The sequence below is a fragment of the Lichenostomus cassidix genome, chromosome 3 (genome assembly GCF_008360975.1).
Source record: "Lichenostomus cassidix isolate B80296 chromosome 3, HeHo_3.0, whole genome shotgun sequence".
Classification (NCBI taxonomy): domain Eukaryota; kingdom Metazoa; phylum Chordata; class Aves; order Passeriformes; family Meliphagidae; genus Lichenostomus; species Lichenostomus cassidix.
The window spans coordinates 84,968,568-84,981,065 of NC_139483.1; the positions used below are offsets into that span (position 1 = coordinate 84,968,568).

The window sequence follows — 12,498 nt, forward strand, 5'->3', positions numbered from 1 at the left end:
CTATTTATAGCGTAAGTTTTTTGTCTGAAAACCTTTTTAAATAGTGAAGGATTTATTTAGATAATTGCAAATGTCTGAATCCAAAATTCTTCCACTTAAAAAAACCCCAAATGCTAGAAAACAGGTCTAAAGGATGATGGCATTTAAGGCTCTGAGGAAGCAATTCTTAAACAAAACCCAAAACACCTGCTCCTATTAGTCAAAATCAAATCAAAATCAATTGAAATTGTTTTATGTGTGTATGGCACAGAATAAGCATTGAAATAATATCAGATGGAGCTATATTTATCTAAATATAAACCATAAGAAAATTCCTGAACATAAACAAAAAAGTTTCTAAAAATCTTCAGACTGCTTTAAGCCTTTACTCTTTACATAGCTTGTTCTCCCACAAGAACAAGGACTGGGGATCTTGAAACACCTTCCAGCTGCTTATAGAATAATACATCCGATGTCGCTGTTGAGCAGCTAGCAGAGTAATGAAAACACCAGTTCTCAGTGGCAAGAAGGAATGACCTTTATTGTTTTGATTTCATCACATATATAGAGTTCTCAAAAGTCACACAGATTGGTCAGTCAGAAGCCTTCCCCCAGGCCTGATTGGCCAGGCCTGCACTGTCCAAGTTCTGGGACACTGTTCCAACAACATCCAAACTTTATCTTTATTTATAAAACACAAGAAAATTTCTCATGGGAAAAACCTGTGCTAGCCACAATCCACCTCTTCATCCTGGTTGGGTGATCTATAATAGACTCCCACCAGGATGTGGGCCTTGTTGGCTTTCCCCCAATTCATACTCATAGGCACTCAAATTTATTGTCATTAATCTTGAGTTCCACAGCTTGGAGAGCCTCCCTAATATACAGAGACACCCCTCCACCTCTCCTGTCTCTTCTGAAGAGTTTGTAGCACTCCAGTCATACAAGCCATCTCACCCCATTTCCGTGATGGCAACTACGTCATAGCTTTCCTTGTGCACAATGGCTTCCAGCTCCTCTTGTTTGTTACCCATGCTGCATGCATCTGTGTACAAGCTGGCTGATTTCACCCCTGACTCTGGATTACCACCCTTAGGCTCATCTCTGGAAAACCTGGTTTCATCCCCTTCAAACCTAAAGCCCTCTCAATCAGCCCTGACAATTCATGCATGGGCTAGAATTCTTTTGCCCTTGCTAGATAGATGGAGCCCATCTGACTGTAGCTGGCCTGGTGCTGTAAAAATTGCTTCATGATCAAAAAAATCATAATTCTGCTGATGGCACCAGCCCTTAAGTGACTTACTGAGAGTGTGGGTTTTCCTGTTCCTTCCATTACTCCTTCCTGGTACTGAAGGGACTGAGCAGAAAACAATCTGTGCTCCTGTCCCATCAGCCAATTGACCTAGAGCCTTGAAGTCCTTTTTAATTACCCTGGTACCCTTCTTATTGACCTCACCACTGCCAGCCTGGAAAACCAGCAGTGGGTAATTATCAGAGGGCTGAATAAGCTCAGGAAATCTCCTGGTGATATCCTGCAGCTGGGCCCCAGGGAGGCAGCAAACTTCCCTGTGGGATGGGTCCGGTCAACATACAGGGCCCTAAGTTCCCCTTAGAAGGGAATCACCTACTACAGCTACCCTTCTTTTCTTCTTAATAGCTGAGGTTGTTGATCGTTCTGACAGACAGACTGCAAATGGGAGACCCTCCAGATAGACTTTTTAAATTTAGTGTCATCTGCCTGACCCTCTAGATCCAGGGCCTTGTACCTATTCTATTAGGGTGCCTGAGGGTCGGGAGTGGATTCTTTAATCTCCCTGATCAGCGACTCACTTCCATTCCCCCAATCTATGAGGTGTACTCCTTCTGGCTCATGATAAGAGGAGCAGGATTCCTCTGATTTCTGCTGAGCTTCTGTCGGGGTTGGAAGTGTGTAACTCCACCAGACTATTTTTCTTTTGCTCTCTCTAATATTCCTCAGCCTTTTCACTTCTTCATTAAACTCTGCCCCAATGCCAAGCAGATCATTCGCCTTTTCATACTGCACACAGGTGTATTTTGCACTGTCCTCCAGTACTACCACCAAGCTCAGACACTCCCTGCAGCCAGTGACATGGACAGCTGCGTCCTTCTTGTAGCCTGTCTGCCAGGGTTAGCCCACTCTTGCTAGCAGCAGTAGCAATGGCTTTTGACTGCTTGTAACCCACTGCTGGATCTAGTCAAGTAAGGTAGAAAAAAATAAGAGAGAACAAAACCCAACCGAAACAACACACCCACCTAACACACAACCCCTCTCCAGGAGGGTGGCTGCACCCTTTGTGCTCAACCTACCCACATCATCTGCCATGCCACACCCCTGTCCATCCTATTCCCCAGAGCTGTTTAAATCTCCTACAAATGGTCCTGGCACGTCCCCTTGCTCTCATGATTGGTTGGCAAGAGAAAAAAAAAAAATCTCTGTAGCTCCCTCTGGTACCTAGGAACCTAGATAGCTGCATCTCAGAGTCTTTTGGACTTCATGTGAGCTACAGACTCTCAGTTCTTGCTGTGAATCCCTCTCTTATGACATCCCAGAAACATGGTGCAATCTGGAAGCACTTCCCTGCTAAACAAGCTCATTCACTCCCTGCCAACTTGGCACAACCCACCACAACAAAACACACCACCACCAACAAACAAAAAACAAACACCAACAAAACAAACAAAACAAAAAACACCAAAAAACCCCAAAACAACAAACAAAACAAACAAAAAAAACCAACCAACAAACAAAACAAAAACAAACACAAAAAAAAAAAAAACCCCCAATGTCGCTGTTGAGCAGCTAGCAGAGTAATGAACACAGTTCTCAGTGGCAAGAAGGAATGACCTTTATTGTTTTGATTTCATCACATATATAGAGTTCTCAAAAGTCACCCAGATTGGTCAGTCAGAAGCCTTCCCCCAGGCCTGATTGGCCAGGCCTGCACTGTCCAAGTTCTGGGACACTGTTCCAACAACATCCAAACTTTATCTTTATTTATAAAACACAAGAAAATTTCTCATGGGAAAAACCTGTGCTAGCCACACTGAAAGAAAAAAAGAAATAAGCAATACTGTATAACTCTGTATTTTCATTTTAGGATGCCTACTTGAATTTTAAAGAAATGAAAAAAACCCCCACATTATTATATTTAGCAATCCTATGATTTTTAATATATTTATAAAAATATAAATTTCAGATTTTTTCCCCAAAAATGTGTAATATCTCATCTTTTTTATTTCCTACTTTTTCCATATATTTTTGTGCATTTAGTTAAAAATATTATCAAAATGCTTGAAAATTTTATATTTAGCAGAACTTGGTGTTCATCAACAACACTAGTGTATTTTCTAACACAGGATGTTCATTTAGGAAAAAATAAAGAAAAGAAAATGATTCAATTCACTAACATTTGATATTGTAATTTCTCACAGGAAGTGGCATCCCTTTTTTTCAGGTGAGGAAAGCAAGATGAAGTAGATCTTTGCAGCTACTGTTAACATAAACAAAATGAGTAGCAGTTTTTCTAGTACTGGCTTTCAAACAGGTACACTTTGTTTCCTCTCTAGTGCTCACTGTCTCCTAGGAGATGGATCACATTGTCAAAGGGTATGTGAAACTAAAAATCAAGACAAAATGTATTGACTGAATTGTTTGTGTGTTTGTTTGTTTATATCTACCTTCCTCTCAAGCAAAGCAGGGGATCTGGATTATAAGAGCAACACAGACATAGAAAGAAATAAAAAAAAAAATGTCCAGTCCAACCATCTGTTTTGCTTTTAACTGAAAGAATACCAGGATAGCAGGAAGTTCAAGAGGAAGAAGGGGGAAAACAAATAAAAACAAAAACCAAACACACAAACAAACAAAAACCCACCCCAAAGCAAACAAAAAACCCCACTAAACCCCAAAACCAACAACAAAACAACAAAAACAAGCCCCCCAAAAACAAACAAAAAAACCCCAAATAACAAACAAACAGAAAAAACCACAAAAAAGACAACTTCAACAACAAAATACGAGCAATTAATAATAAAAAACAATATTTGCCAAACCACAATTAGCACCATGAGTTAAGTGAATAGCACCATGAAGTAGTACCACTGAAACGGCAGGAACCCAGTTGCTGCAGGTCTGTGCCACAGCATCGGATGCCTGCATTCCTATCTCTTGCAACCATGGCCCTCCTATCTGCCCACCTTTCCCTTGGGCTAGAAAATTCTCAGGTTGGCTTGTCAAGAGACAGAGGACCTGGAAGACACTTGTAGAGAGAAGATGAAGAAACTATGATTCCCAAGGCCTAACATCACAACAAAGCTGCTTGAAAAACGTCAAAGAAAGCAGGACAAGTTATTTTGTATTTTTTGCTTTTACAGAAGTCAATGGACTCCAGAGCATTCTTGCAACACATTTCTCTTTGCAAATCAATATTTTCAAGTGAAAAATGTCTTCATTTGGGCAATTCCTGGCCAGGATTATATAGGCTGGTTTTCAAGAAAAGCAGACACTTTAAATATTAGCTGCTCCACTCACTTGCTGATATAAAAAATTTTGAAGTGCCCAAAGAATAAAAACAAGCAATTATCAACTGTAGTGATGTATTATGATTTGAGAAAGTTTATGCAAAGAAATACAATTTTTCTCCTTTTTGCATTTAAGTAATTTTTTGCTAAATATATTTTCCCTCCTGAAGAATGTGTCTTGTAAAACGTGGTGCTTTTCCTCTGGTGTTTGTGTTGTGCCCTCTTTTTCTCTCTGACTCATACACCCACAAACAAAGCCATGTGCACGTATATGCACACGTGCTCTCCTGCACACTCTTCCAGAGGTTAAAATGACAGCCAGTCTCATTCCAAAATCCACCATTTTATAAGAACAATACATTTTCTTTTTCCCCACAGCACTAAATGATTCAGAAAGGGCTTGCTTCAACATAGCTGTCATTGCACTGCCTCACATTTCTGCCCACTTGCTTCTTTTGCAAAGGGGAGGGTGGCGAGAGCTCAGGGAAGATGAGTGGGTGGTGGTGGTTGGTTTCTATTTGGAGGAAACTATTTGGAAAACTGTAGAGTTCTTTTATCTGTCAATGATATAACAGAGTCTGACATGCCTAGCAGTAGGCAGAAGCAGCTGTCAGTAGTAGTATAATTTATTAGTATCTCTTCTTGAATAAGAGGGCTGACAGACTAACATAGGAGCAAAGGAGAAATCTGCCAAGTCATCGTCTTGCACCTCAGGCTCATCCTGCCGATAGCCCACTGTGGAAGGTACACAGCATTAAATATGTATTGATTAATTCAGTGGCACAGTCTCCTGACGGCACTGATAAGGAAAATGGACAAGGCTTTTTTTATCTTCTAGCTGAGAGTCCCACGCCCAACATGCTGTCTTCCAGAATCCTCACCAGGAATAGCTAATGTTGTCCACAAACAGGATGGCCTAGAAGTTGAAAAGTTTTTTGCACATGTTATATAAAAAAAAAATTGACAATTAAATAAAAGGTGTGTTGGCTAAAAAAAGTGTTTTAAAAATCAGGAACTAGCCATTGTTAATAATTATATAACAAGAAAACCAATTTGGTTGATGATGTCATGCTGCCAGTGTTTAGGATGAGTATCATCTATAACAAAAGAAGAAATCAATTGTCTGTGCTTATTAGTTGAATATTAGATAGTGGTAGTGAACAGAGAACACTTACTTTTTTAGTTCTTACTAGTGCTTTGGGAAGTGCTAGAAGGAAGGTGACTCATGGGCACTTCTCAGTGCCCACACAGTACCAAGCATGGGGTCCAATTCAACATGGACTTGTGGTAGCTACTAAATACTTTAAAAGACAATTTTACAGTCGCTGTTAAAAAGTCAACATTTCCTCACATTAGTTCCTGCAACATGTAAGCTGTTTCTGTAGCTGGCTTTTCTGGGGGGAGGTTTTTCAGGGATTTTTGTGGGCTTTTTTCCCTGTTGTAGTTCATGAACAAAAACTAACTATAGTAATTCCATGTTTACAACTGGTGTTGTGGGTTAATTCTGACTGTGTTATGCTGAGGAACAATCCAAATACGAAATCCAGGCAGTTTTTAGGAACTTACGCTTCCAAGTTTTATGAAAATGTTTACAGGCAAGAGCTGCTTCACTACTTCAGGTTCATTATCTTTAAGAGTTTATTGTGAGCCTTTAAAAGTCATCACCATGCAACAGAGAAATAGTGGAAACTGAATTAACAATCGCCTCAGCTTGATAATGAAGCCAAAGAACAATTCCTAATTCAATCTATTGTTCATTGATACTGTGCTGTAAATGTTGGAGAGAAAGGTAACAGTGATTTAAGGGAAGACTTAAGTGGTAATGGTGAACAGACTCTCCATGGTCCTACAAACAGAGTGAAGTCTTATGCTGAAGTACTTTTTTTAAAATTCTCTCTCTTTAATCCTCTCAGCTGGTGGAAATTATCCATCTTTAATAAGAACTGCACAAATCATTATTCAATGCAGCTAAGATCTGAAAAATGCCTTTCAGTGTATTGCCTGTAAAGATTTTGCTGGACTTAATAGATGAGTAGTAGTTGCATTTTCTGGACTTCCAGAAATAGGCATCTATATTAACATTTCTGCACTGGACTTAGTGTTCCCCTCTACCCTCTTCCAGTGATAGGAAAGGTATTATTTAAACTTGTCAATTAAATATATGGGGAAACATGGTTATAATTTAATTTCAATTTTAATTTGTTTTTCAGACAACAAAAATGTGAGTAATGTTGAATGTTTTGTTTATATTTTAGAATTCAACTTCATATTTATGTAAACCTTGGAGATTGCATTAAACTTTCCTGGGAATATATTATTCCATAACTAATAATTTTGTTTTCTTGCACCCTCCTTTGGAGTGGTCTATACTAGTGACTACAACTGTTTACCTCAATCTCTTTAGTGGCAGGGAAGAATGCCGAAAGGAACAGGAGAACATGCCTGATCAACATGTGTCTTAAAGACTGGTGCTATCAATGGAGTTTTTGTTTTTTTAGTTGTGGGGTGGTTTATAGGACACCAGGACTGCTGGAGACAGATGGGTTTCACCTGTCTAAAAGAGTGAAAAGGACTCTAACCCATGAGTTAGCAGGGCTGATTGAAAGGGCTTTTAAATAGATTTGGAGCAGGAAGAGGTTAAAAAAAGGCTTGCTAGAAAGGAGCCTGGGGATGGCATGCCAGTGTTGGGAGTCCAGCTGGGTCAAGAGCCCAGCTGAAATGCACCTACACCAATGAATGCAGTGTGGGGAACAGGAGGAGCTGTAAGCCATTGTGCAGCAAGAAAATTATGACAGTCACCATTACAGAAACTGGAGTGCTGCAATTAATGGCTCTGAGCTCTTCAGAAGGGACTGATGAGGCCAGAGAGGGTGTGGATGCCAGTTACTGAAGGTATCCACATTGTATATATTTATATATATTCATGTATATATATATGTATGTATATTCTGCTAATGGCCTTTCATGCTGAGAGAAAGGAGCAGCATGAGGCTGTTGGTGGTATCTGCATTTAAACAATAGCTGTGTTTTCTGTCTGTGTTGACCTCTGCAGCCAAACCAGTGTACATGTATTGTGTGTACATGTGCCTGCTGGGAACACACACCCAGCTTCACTCCTAACTAGACCTAGGGACGTGGAGCTGTGGTAGCCTTGCCTCTGTTGGAGTAGCAGGTTCAGCAGCTTCTAACAGTTAAGTCTCATGGGACAAATGTACAATTTAAATGCCATTACCTTCCTTCAAAGAAAAAACAAAAGTATTTATTGCAAATTGGTTTTACATGGATGCTGAGAAATGTTTGCTTAACCAGAAAATCTCTTTTGTAAATAATGACTTCAGAGACCTTGAGGCAATTTACAGCTGGCTGAAATGCACATGGAAACAGGAAGAGTGGTTTTAGATTTAAAGCATGATGCTAACTCTTTAGGGCCTCAGTCTATAAAGGTATTTAGCAGTGAAGTTTTCCTTAGGGACATCAATGTAGACATCAGTTATTGGAGAAGACAGAGTGTATATGTTCTACCATTGGTAAGACTGATTCCTTAGGGTGAGTAGGTATTTGTCTTGGGAGGACTCATTTTTGAAGACAGCATTTAAACTGTCAGCTAAAATGAGGTCTCATTGCAGCAGTGTCTACTTACTGCCGAATTTAATTTCTCGGAGCTTCATATGGAGCTTACAATCAGCAGCTATGTGACCTCAGAGTTACAACAACTTGCCTTAGTGAGAGGCTGCTCACCTCTTTGATCCATTTTCTGTCATCTTCATGACAATTAACTCTCTTTGGGTGAATATAGTCTTCCTGGTAAGGTCTCCCTGTGCAGTTCAAGAATCCATGTGTATGCAAACACTCTTTTCTTGTATATCCTTCCTGTTGTTTCCCTTTCCACTGTAAATAATTCACACTCAAACTGCTCAGTGTGTATAAAGAAAATTTAAGAGAAAGTTCTAAGATGTCTTGGAGGCTTTGCTGCTCAAGGGATTCCTTAATCGCCATCTGATCCCTCTGAGACACAGGCAAATAACCTACATCCCAAGTACAATATACCATCATTCCCAAATGTATATATTATTTTATGAGCTTACACCAAGTGTGACAATTTCAGTGCATATAAAAAAACCCATGGTTGAATAGCCCTTGAGACCCACCCTACATTTTCCTTTCATGAAATTATTGCAATGAAAATACACAGCTCTATTCTCTTCAGGCTTTCAAAAAAAAAAGGTTTTTAAGGATGATTTCCACCACAGAAAGTCTCTGCACAGCACTACTTTATTAGTTCTCTAGCACACTTTTATCAGCTTCCTCCCAAGAGCAACTCTATTACCATTTCTCTTTGGAGAAGCACAACCTTTGCTTATAATCCTAAGGTCACACAGCTCAGCTGAGTGTTCAGCTGTTAGGTAGTGTCTCTCTGAGCTGAGTCAATACCTTGATTATGAAATAACCTTACCTTTAGTGCCTGGCTGGTTTAAAAGGGCTTCCTTTTCCAGTCAGTTCTGGGTACATCCTCATAAACATACGGAAGCTTGAAAACTTCTTCATATACTTAGCTGCAGATAAGGTGCAATTTGTTTTATTAGGACAGGACCAGGGATTTCCAAAGTGAAAGGAAGGACTAAATATCTGTAAGGGTGAGCACCTCGAAGTGACATCCCTTGTGTTCTCACTCCCTGGCTGTCTGCCCATATAGGTGCCATCAGAGGTGAGATATATTTGCCACATGGTACTCCTTTCATCATTCCTTTCCATGGCTGTTGTTACACCACTGTTGGGTTTTATCGCCTGTGTTCACAGGCTATGCTGTCTTTGTTGTTAGCACTAGACTTTATGCAGTCTCTTGGCAGTCTGATACCTTTAGGTCACGTACATTTCTCCCTTGTTGCTTTTGATTATGTAACTTTTACTGTTCTGTAGCTATTACTGTCAATGCACTAAACTGAAGTTGTCATCCTGATGGGGACAGAGAAGGAAAAGAGGGAATTCTAAACTTCTAAACCCTGGAAGATGTGCCGTAAAATTTCTGTTTAGGATATTTTTGACCTTCTAGTGTCCTCTGAGGAATTTAAAACAAGCCCAGTCCTCCTGCTACTACAATATACTTACCCAGCAGTGAATATCTGAAATTTCAACAAATTCTTTGGTCCCCACTTTTCTTTCTTCTTTATTTCTCAAAATAAAAATATCTCATTTGGGATACACTATTTTCATCACCAGAAGATATTGTAATATCAGTGTATGCTTCTGGGTTAAAATTAACATTTTTCTTACTTTGTGCTTTTAAATTAAAGGTATTTTTTAATCTATTTGTTAGATAGTTGTGGATTTTTTTCAGAGTACTTCTTTTCCTTAATTTCTTCTGTAAATCAGAGGGATTAATTTCAACTCTTTTTTTTTCTTCTGCTCTCACTTTAGAGGGTCTGAACAGGAGTTTGCAGCTCTTGATAAAACAATTTGCTATCCTCTTCACTTTTACAATCCAGAAATGGTATATAAATTACAGTTTATATAACTGTGTTTAAATCCTGTGCTCGAAGTAATGCCTGTATTTTTGGTAATGAGTAATTCCAGATTTTCTACCTAACAAGTCCGTGAGGTGAAGTGATACAGTTCTGTACCAATTCATGTGCACCATTTCCTCTTCTTTTACATTGTTTTCTACATAATAATATGCACGTTTGCTTTGATAGCCCCATATATATATAAGAATCTCATTTAAAAAGAGATCTCATTGATAATATATATGAGCAGCAATTTTAAGCAGCTCTATTTTCTGTTTTCGCTTGACTGCTTTGATGTTTTTTATATTTTTCAGATTGTTTGTAACAGTGCTAACAGAACACTTCAAACTCCATGAAGAGTAAGCCTGAGGGCCTAGTGGCAGCAAGCTTGTGAACTAAAATTAGCACACTGTGAAGTGCATGCTTGCCATCGTTTAAAACTATGGTGAACCATCAGTTACCCATTAAAAGTCAATGTCAATATATAAGACATTTGTAAAGGCATCACCACACTTTGGATCAAACCCAGTAATGTATTTCTGGCGGAATTATACAGTCTTTTAAGAGTTGAAAGTTCATTTCAAAAGAAATTCCTAGTAAATTTAAAAAAACATGCTTAAATCTAGATCAATTATAATTTAATTTCTGTTCTTTTCCCCCCAGTTTTTGTTTCTGTCCTTCGCTAATATCTAACATAAAATTTAACAAAAAAGGAGTCAATGTAGTAGGGCATTTTTTCATTATTGCTTTGCATAATTTTTCTATCAAAAATATATGCATTTTAATTCTTTCAGTGCACAACATATATAATCATTGTACTAATGTTGAGTCTTCAGTCAATTTATATTTTGAATCTCTAATCCATTCAAGCAGTATAATTTGTATATCAAATTGATCCTAAATTTTAAGCTATGTGTTCTAGGTTCAAAAAATTTCATTACAAAGCATTTTTAGATCAGCTAAGCTGATGTTCTATATATCAAAGTCCCATTGGCCTCATATATAGATAGGTCCCTAACCTGTTCCCATTTATCAAACACTTTATTTTTTATTCCTTTTAGAAAACGAAAATATCAGCATTATGCAGTGTATCAACCAAATGGAAGATCAAGGTTGCACCAATCTCACAAAATCTTTCTATGTTAGGGGTTTTTTTTATATGAGGTTTGCCAAAATGAACACATTCTCTGTTTCAGAGAACTTCTTAATCACAACTAAAAGATTCCTTCAAAACCATAAACTAACTGATTAATGTGAGCTATAGTATGTAAGCAAGATTAGGTTTCTGAGAAACTGGATTGTGTACATAATATCATGTGTTAGTTACCTCTGGCAAATATCTTCTCTCTGATTGTGACTAGTCTCTGCTATGGAAGAAGATGGAGAAAACAGCATTAAATAAGATCTATTTCACCAACTTTTCATCAAGAGAAAAATTATTGTGCAAACTTACAGACAGAGAAAGCCTTTAAACAAAATTTTATTTACAATAATTATATTTATGCAAATCAGTGAATATCTGATTCATCAATACAAACATAGATAACTGAAGAAAAGAGGGTGATCACAACCAAGGACCCAGACCATTTTGACCTTTAAATGTTTTAATTCCCAAACTGCAGTAAAAGTTACTTTTCAATAAAGGAATTTAATCTCCTTGGACAATTTCAGCTGAAAGTAAGACCAGTTCCAAGCACTCTATTTAATATCTAATTACCTCACAGCTAGGAAATTACATCTTATTTCAAGGTTGAGTTTGTCTAATTTTAATTTTCAGCCCCTGGAACTTGTTACATGTTTACCATCAGCTGTGAAGAACCTCTGTTCACTAATATTTTTTTGCCATATTTTCCTTTGTTTAGGGATGCAGTCATGTCTTGACTTCTCTTTGGCAAGGTTTTAATGTTTTTAAGATATAAAAGGGGTTTTTTTCAGCCCAAGAACCCTGTAAATCAATCTGATATTCCATATTTTCTTCAAAGAATAGACAAAAAAATTAGATACAGCATGGTATTTCCAATGGGTGCAATTGCTTTGGTACAAAATGACCAAAGTAGGAGCATTTCCATTTAACTCCTACATTTTTATATCCAGGAATCTCATTAATCCTCATAAGATCAAAGAAGAAACTTATGCTGAGATTGTTGAGTCTCTTAGTCACTGCCTTCCAAGACAAGGGCAAGTTTTCATGTTGCCCTTATTTGATTTTCCTCAGTAGAACAATTTGGATTTAGTTCTTGACTACATATTTTGTTTGAACATAACCAATCTACTGCATCTGAGAACTAGGATGGTCAGTCAGAAGGTATCCCACTGATCTGATGGAAAAACATGAGTTTCTAGAACTATCATAAGCAAGTAGAAGATGGTAACTCCTGGAAAACCAGATCTTCCTTTCATATTCTCCACCATGGTAAATACATATATTTTAAAATCCATATACAATACACTGAAAGACCTGGGTCCATACTATAAC

General features: G+C 38.1%; 1 long non-coding RNA gene across 1 annotated transcript; it reads left to right on the top strand.

Annotated features, from left to right (window-relative positions):
* Window positions 1-7,159: 7,159 nt before the first annotated feature.
* On the top strand, window positions 7,160-12,013 carry LOC146440150 (uncharacterized). The gene is made up of 3 exons (XR_014851363.1): window positions 7,160-7,413; window positions 9,937-10,009; window positions 10,337-12,013. It is a non-coding gene; the product is annotated as an uncharacterized LOC146440150 (long non-coding RNA).
* Window positions 12,014-12,498: the final 485 nt, after the last annotated feature.